Consider the following 8010-nt stretch of genomic DNA (forward strand, 5'->3'; position numbering starts at 1 on the left):
GTTACTCTTTCACCGACCTTGATCTGCATGACTAGTACTAGATACACGACCCCTAAGAACATCGGCGACGTGCCTGCATACCCGATCAACAACGTGGCTAACCCAAGGGTCTTGATCAAATATTGCCAAGCATAGTTCTTCCACTGCTCATTGTCTTCGAGGCTGAAGGCGGAGAAGGAGTCGGAGCTGCCGAAGAAGATCAATAAGAAAGTGGCCCAAACCTGGAACAGGTCATTTCGGAACGAAGCTTGGGTCATGAGACCAAGCGTGTACGCGATGAGGTAGCTTGATTGGGTGGATGCTGCCCATAACACGGTCTTGAGCACCGGGTGGTTGTGCCGACACCTCAACGAGCCACAGGTGGTGAGACAGATTAGTAGCAAGGCCGTGAGGAACACGAGAAAGTTCAATCTTAGCGAGACTCACCTTTGGAGTGTCGAGTATCTTCATGACCGCAGTGGCCTCGGTGAGGGTTTTGTTCACCCCTGCCACTGCCCCGCCCAATTGGCCGGTTTGCAAGTTCCTCATGTTTGTGTATGACGAAAGATTTTGTCTTTTGGGTGGATATAGCCAAGAAATTTAGACCTTTCAGACCACGGGTTAAAGAAGGAGGCACTCCACCATATGTACTGAAAAATTCTCGAGCCTTCGTCTGGGACTTACGAGTCGCATGTGCTTCTTTTCCTGAGAATCAAGTGGAGAGGAATGGCAACTACGTGAGACATACATATCTTGTGTCACCAATCAATCAGAATTATGTAGAATTTGAAATTCAAAAGTAGATTTCTGCCTCAGATATAATAGTTACATAGTTGTATATTGAAGGACCTGTTTCTTCTGGCAAAAAAAAAAGACTTGTTTCTATTTGTCAATGATCTAAATATTCATAAACAAATTTCTTGAAGAGAGAAATCCTCTTGGGCATTTGATTTTCTGTTTAGGCTCCGTTCATTCCGTGAAAAACAACTTTTAGATAAACATTTTTCGAATTTTTCGGGGTTGGGTTCACTGAAAATAAATGAGTTAAGGAAAAAATTTTCCATTAATGAAATACATTCACAAAGAGGAAAATAGTTTCCCTCATTTTTCCTTTCTCCACTCATTCACATCCCTTCTCTTTTTATTTTTATTTTTATAATAATTCAATTTTTTAATTTGAATTTTTTATATTCAATTTTTTATTTTTCTCTTTTTCTTTTTTTTTTCTTTTCCTTTCACCTTCTTCCTCCTCCTCCTTCTGCAGACCCAGTAGTCATGGCCAATCATGCCGTATTTCATGACATTCGATGATTAGTATAAAATCTGGAATCACTAGTCTAAACTTATATTCACTATAATGTCTATTATTTACACTTTTACTTTGTTAACATTTCATATTCTCTGTGTATCTAAATATGAGTTATGGTCAGTAGATTGTAACAACAAGTTATACTTATTAAAGGCAATGATTCACTGTAATTATAGGAGAAACGTGCGTAGACCTCGGAATCTATGATAGGATAGGTTTCGGGTGCCAAATAAAAAGTTCGTTCCACGTTTTAGGCGAAATCAAAAATCGTTCACCCCTAAATTTTGATTGTGCATTGTTCTGTCTCCATCCCTCTGCCCACCTAATTGTAAGACAGGAATCTTTATGCAAAAAATTGTATACGGGTGTCACATACCTATCATGGCATACATATATCACGTGTTTTTGACACTTCTCTTATTTTCCATATAAGTTACAGTGAATTTCAAACATAATCGTGTAAAAGACAAATGGAGAATTAACTCGATATTAGATGTGCTTAATAGATCAACAATGTTCTAGAAATTGTTGAGAAAATTTCCTAATATGTTAGCTACAATCCCATTTCTCCATGTGTCACATACCTGTCGATAGCCTCGAGCTCGCCGGCCCACATCATGGCCTGTTGCCTAGCTGCCGATTGTCCCTAAGGCCCGTGGCTGGCGAAGGAAGAAGGAGGAAGGAAAAGGAAAAGGTTAAATTAAATTAAAATAAATAAAAATCTAATTCTTTTAAAGCATAAAAATTATTAAAAAGAGTGCACAGAAAGGAATCCAATCCGATTTTCCATACCGAATTGCAGAAGCCATTTTCTAGTTTCAGCCGAACATCGAAAAATATTATCATTTTTCATGAAAATATTTTTTATAAACACCTCATTTTCTGCGAAACGAACGAAGCCTAATTATAATGAGGCAAGCTCTTTCTTAACGCTCGTGGATGATCACGGATGTAGAAAGGTCTTTTTCGAACCATTTTTTGTCCGGCATTACAAAACTATATAAAATTGGGAACCATTCATAAGTAAAAGACGTGGATTATCAAGAACAACAACAGAGACATAGATTAAGGAGAAAAAAAAGATGAAAATAGAGCGCAAGGGCAAGAAATAAAGTGAAGTACCCGGTCCGCTGTCCGTGGCAAGCGTGCAGCTTGCAATCTCCAGAAAGTATGAATGGATGGTACGATCCATCAGTTTATGGGAGGGTTTTACTGAAGTTGTCGAGCCTTTAAGGAGAATCGCATGCTCTCCCCTTATTGAAGGCAAGTACCTCTTCGATTCTTCTTAAGGCAAGAAGAATCGAAGGCAAGTATAAATTCACCCTTTTTTCAGGTTTGCTTCCTCTTCGTCGCCGTCCTCTTCATTGTCCTTTCCTTTTTCTTTTTCATTTAAAAATTCCTTATAAAAAACAAACCCTAAGAGAAGAATATTTACCACACACATAATTTGCATTTCATGAATTTCCCTTGATCTGAAGTCTCTTTTATTTGCAAAAGCTCTCACAAACGCACCCTCCGTTTGGGCATGGCTCATTCATCAAAGGATGAATGAGCCCCTCAATGGTCCTTCGATTAGCGGCTTAAGTACATTACGAGTGCGAAAACTTGTATACGATGCTCAATTTATTGCCAAAACTTTTAAAACGGTCACTTAAATATCAAATTTTTTGAAAATCGATCACTTCAATGTCAAAAATTTCAAAACAATCACTTAAGTGACAATTTTTGTTTTAAAAAAAATGAGCTCTTAAGTACCACTTTTTTTTTTTAAATACTCATTTCGGTGCCAACTCCGGCAACCCATGTCAGCTCAAATATTAAAAAAAAATAGGCCACGTCGGATTTTCGGGAGCCACGCCAGCTCAAATCAGAATTGGAGCTGGAGTGAGCATTTTAAAAAAAAAATTGACAGTTAAGTTATCGGTTTTAAAAAAAGTTAGCACTTAAGTGATCGTTTTGAAAGTTTTGGCACTAATATAAGCACCGTACACAAGTTTTGACACTTGTAGTATGCTTTAACCTTCGATTAGCAATTTGAAGAAAAAGACTATTAGCCCTCAACCGTCCTTCAATTCAATTCGTAATTTGAAGAAAAGAACTATCTTATGGTTCATCCTTGCCATGCCCCGTCAGATTACAAAGCTCGAGAATTACCTATTTGTTAACTAACTAAATATAATCGTTCATTTCTGTAACCCACCATGAAAGCATGGTTAGAAGAAAGTGGTGGAACAAAATACCACTCTTTTAAAAAAGTAAAGTATTCTTGTGGGAATCAGTACACAATTAAGATGACATGTATCAATTGTTATACTTATCGCGGTATATTATGTGTTAAATCCAATTTATGGCACACTTAAAGTGGGCAGTAAAGCAAGTGAGTCGTCTACAAACCAGTTTATGGCTCATAGCCCTTGTCTATGGCCGATAAAGGTGCGGAGGGCCAGAGAGGGCCACGATGTCCTCGCCTACGGTCCCTCGCTTGTGGTAACCCATGGTCGGTGAGTGAGGTCGCGGACCAGATTTGTAGATAAAAATTCAAAAAGAAGGAAAATGAAAAGAATGAATAAACAAAAATAACCTCTAAAAACCTATTAAAATATTATTAAATATTTGCTGAGCACGATTAGCGTCCACGCCAGCGATTTTCGAACAAAATTGGCCGGATGGAATGAATTAGCTATATATGAAAAGATTTACGACTGAATTGGCATTAAAGCCCCGTTCTTGCTTTTTTCCTCCAAGAACGGCCTGACTAACCAATTCTTACTTTCTTCTTTCTTGCTCGAGCGTGTAACGGAGAGGACTTGGAAGCTCGCTCGAGAGAGCTGGGAAAAGGAGGGGAACAAGGAGGAAAAACGCAGGGAAAACGAGGGAGTGATTGAGGTTCTCTGGAGTTTGGAACGGTGGAGAGAGTGACACACGCCTAGAGATTGCAGTGGGTGAGCGATAGAAAGGGAGTGAAGGAGAGAAAAGAGAGAGGATCCGAACGTCGTTGAGTGATTTTTCAGCACCTCCGTCCTTGCCGTCGCGATTTCCGAAAATTTCTGTTCTCGCGTTCGTCGAAACCAGAATGTCAAACTAGCTTCATTGTCTTCCTAAGTAGATTTTGCGAAACTGAGGTCGGTTCTTGATGGATAATGTCAACTCAGAACTGCTTACGCTAGTTTTGACTGGGCATTGCAAAAAAACTAAATCTGGAACTTGTTTTGTATATCACACATTACCTGTTCGATGAAAGGTTTAGGAAGCATCGAATTTGAATAGGTTTCATCCGTCATAGGACAACGCTTGAAGTAGCGATAGATTTGTTTTTACTTCGTTTTTTGTTGAATTTGCATATGATTCTGTTATTTGCCTCGGTTTTGTATCGTATCTTTGCTCGTCGGAATATGCCGCGAATGAGCTGTCGGACTAGACGCACTATTTTCGAGCCGGCAATGCTCACGGTTTAAGCCTGTTTGCTGTTAGCTTTCTGATTCCCTGGTTTACTATATTTGTGTGCAATTCGACTTGGTTTTAGATATTGAATGCTGGAAACGTTCGTCGGTGTAATTCGCAGTCTGATGATGTTTCTGTTGATCGTCGTCATCGCCGGAGGTGGCGGTGCCGACGGCTGATGGTGACCTACAATCGGTGACGGCCGGAGAAGGTTCGATGAATTGTCGGTGAGATCTCTCGGAGAAGAAGGTGTGCGATGAAGGAGAGGAGCAGAAAATTTGGAAAACAAAAAACAAAAAAAAAAACAGAAAATAAAAAATATAATTTGAAATAAAGAGATTAGAATAAAATGGAGTCGGGCCGGGTTAAATGGATATCGGATAGGGTTAGTTAGGAGTTGGGCCGGACCAAATCCAATCAAGCCAATGAGGAGCCGGACTAGGCTTTTTGTACAACTTGGGCCTTTAGGATCCGGATCGAAATCCTTTGAAGAATGGGTCGGGTCCTTCGACCCGATCTTGATAATATTCCAGGAATAAGAAGTTAGAATAAAAAATAATAAATTTCTAAAAAAATTCTACAAAATTTCAAAAAAAAAAAAATAGAAATTAGTTTTGACTAGTTTTTCTAGATTTTAGTATTAATACAAGTCTGGAATTAGTTTAGACATTCTTAGTTTAGAACTTTAATAAACATTAGACTTAGCATAAAAAATGTAAAAATCTTTAGGCGAACTTGGTTTCATATATGGAATAAGCCTTTAGGACCTTGTTTATTCCCAGAAATAAATGCTTGGTCGCTCATTGTGCGTTCTCATTTCATTCGATTTTTATTTGATTGCACATTTCTTTATATTAATTGTTTCGTTTCATTTTTTGCCCGATTAGAGATGTTGCATGGACATTTAGTGGACTAGAACTTTGGGACTAAAATTGGTAAAAAGATTACATGGACACTTTAGAAAACAAATAATCAAGTTTAGATACCAAAATGGCACTAGCAAATTAGCTAGTGTAATCAAGTTCACGAACCTAGAAAACTCTAGTTTCCAAGGATGTAAGGTATGCTCTTGCACCTTACTTGGTTTCTAGCCGACTCCAATGGGTTAGTGGTGACTACTTTTGCATGTTCAGTATTTTGAAAATCGCAAATTGGTATGGGTTTCGAAGAGCTTGAGCTAAGCCTTCTTGGCTTAATAATCATTAGCCATCCCTTGGGGTACATTAACCTTTGGGAGGGTCGCGACAACTTCATACCCCTCTAGTCGCACGGATTTTTCTTCTACCATTTTGAGTATCACAGCCCTTCACTTACTAGGAATGCATCTCTAGAAAATTCTTTTTAGGCAATGTTGAAGTAGTGCATATATTCTCCTTCAAATTTTAATTTAGTTTTTGAACTTTAATTTCGGCGGATTTGATCCCTGTACTCTTTGAATATTTTACATCCCCGTATTTTGCCACATACGTGGGTTCGGTCCTCCAAGGCCTGTTAGAGCTCTCTTCAACCTGCTCATGGCTAGATCGATCGGTTTCGGGTCAAATAGGAAGAACTAGAAGATTCCACCTCTGGAAAGCGCCTACACGTAATGGCTTAAGTTAAATCAGCCAATTTGGCCCGATAGCGAAGGATCAAAGAAATTGTGTACGGGTTAATCCAATGTGAGCTATAATCCACTCCATTCGCTCCGCTTCTCATCATGCACATGTGACCTCCCCTATTAGCTATTAATTCGCTCACTACATGTGGTACATGTCAACTTTCAATGTCGTGCAAGGTATGGGCTTAGGAGAGCCGTTGCACCTAATCGAGGGCCGTTGGTCCACCTTTAGGTAATACCCTATACCTCTTGCTTCCTGTTCCGATGACGGATGTTAGAAAAACTAGAAGTTTGTGTCTCGACAAGTATTGATCACACCCAATGAAACATATCTAGTAGCCCATCCCATCTCAATTACATAAACCATGGACCGTCTTTTTACAGAGTAGTACAAGTAAATAAAAACACTCAAACAACACTACTAGCGAGTCGTTTCTAACTTTATTTGATGATAGGGATTCAAACCTTTCCTCTTGACTAAACTCACGGAGACATGCTGATAGTGCCGTCCACATGCGATAAAACAAATGGGCTAGCTGCGGCCGGGGTCGCCCGATGTCGCCATGACAGGCCAACGCCCACAAGTGAGTCACGAACTCCCCACCCTTCGCCAAGGGCTCCGCGTGTGCTTTGGCGTCATCCGACGGACCCAAATATGCCATCGGTTCCGCCCAAAAGCCAGCAAACACCTTCCAAATGAGCTCCGGACCTCCTTCTTCTCCTTTCGGTTGCGGTAGTTCGTGGCCTAACCGCGCTCCTTGGTTTATCACTCTAACGCTATCATCATCCCTTATCCCACCCGTCTCTTTCAATTTCTCTGTTCTTCCAGTCTCCTTCAATTTCTCTATTCTTTCTTCTTCCGTCTTGCACCCTTTGAGCAACTCTCTTGTGTCGCAGACGATCCGATAAAAGCACATTCCACGTCGAACGAGTGATCGGGCAACAACTTCGGAGAGAACGCTGCTAAGTAAGTGAGATATTTGGACAAGTCGGTAGCTATGACAAAGTTCGAACGTGCAATCTTCTCCTCATCCTCGCTAATACTTGGGGGTAGGGGTGGCCATTTGGAACCGTTTGGCCCCCTCCCCTCCCCCCATCCCCCCCCATAAAGCCACAATGGCTCTTTAGGCCCCTTGGCCCAAAGAGCCGTTGCACGACCGTTGTATATGTATATGCAACGGCCAAATTGGTCGTTGCACCTAATCGAGGGTCGTTGGTTCACCTTTAGGTAATACCCTATACCTCTTGCTTCCTGTTCACAAGACGGATGTCGGAAAAACTAGAAGTTTGTGTCTCGACAAGTATTGATCAAACCCAATGAAACATATCTAATAGCCCATCCCATCTCAATTACATAAAGCATTGACCGTCCTTTTACGGAGTAGTACAAGTAAATAAAAACACTCAAACAACACTACTAGAGAGTCGCTTCTTACTTTATTTGATGATAGGGATTCAAACCTTTCCTCTCGAATAAACTCACAGAGACATGGTGATAGTGCCGTCCACATGCGATACAACAAATGGGCTAGCTCTGGATAGGGTCGCCCGATGTCGCCATGAGAGGCCAACGCCCACAAGTGAGTCACGAACTCCCCACCCTTCGCCAAGTGCTCCGCGTGTGCTTTGGCGTCATCCGACGGAGCCACATACGCCATCGGTTCCGCCCAAAAGCCAGCCA

The 8010-nt window shown here is 40.8% G+C and overlaps 1 long non-coding RNA gene across 1 annotated transcript; it reads right to left on the reverse strand.

Annotated features, from left to right (window-relative positions):
- Positions 1–477: 477 nt before the first annotated feature.
- On the reverse strand, positions 478–6345 carry LOC125314215. Its single transcript, XR_007197786.1, has 3 exons — positions 6175–6345; positions 3746–3751; positions 478–491 (listed from the first exon to the last, which is right to left on the reverse strand). It is a non-coding gene; the product is annotated as an uncharacterized LOC125314215 (long non-coding RNA).
- Between the last annotated feature and the right edge of the window lie 1665 nt (positions 6346–8010).

The sequence above is a fragment of the Rhodamnia argentea genome, chromosome 3 (genome assembly GCF_020921035.1).
Source record: "Rhodamnia argentea isolate NSW1041297 chromosome 3, ASM2092103v1, whole genome shotgun sequence".
NCBI classification, from domain to species: domain Eukaryota; kingdom Viridiplantae; phylum Streptophyta; class Magnoliopsida; order Myrtales; family Myrtaceae; genus Rhodamnia; species Rhodamnia argentea.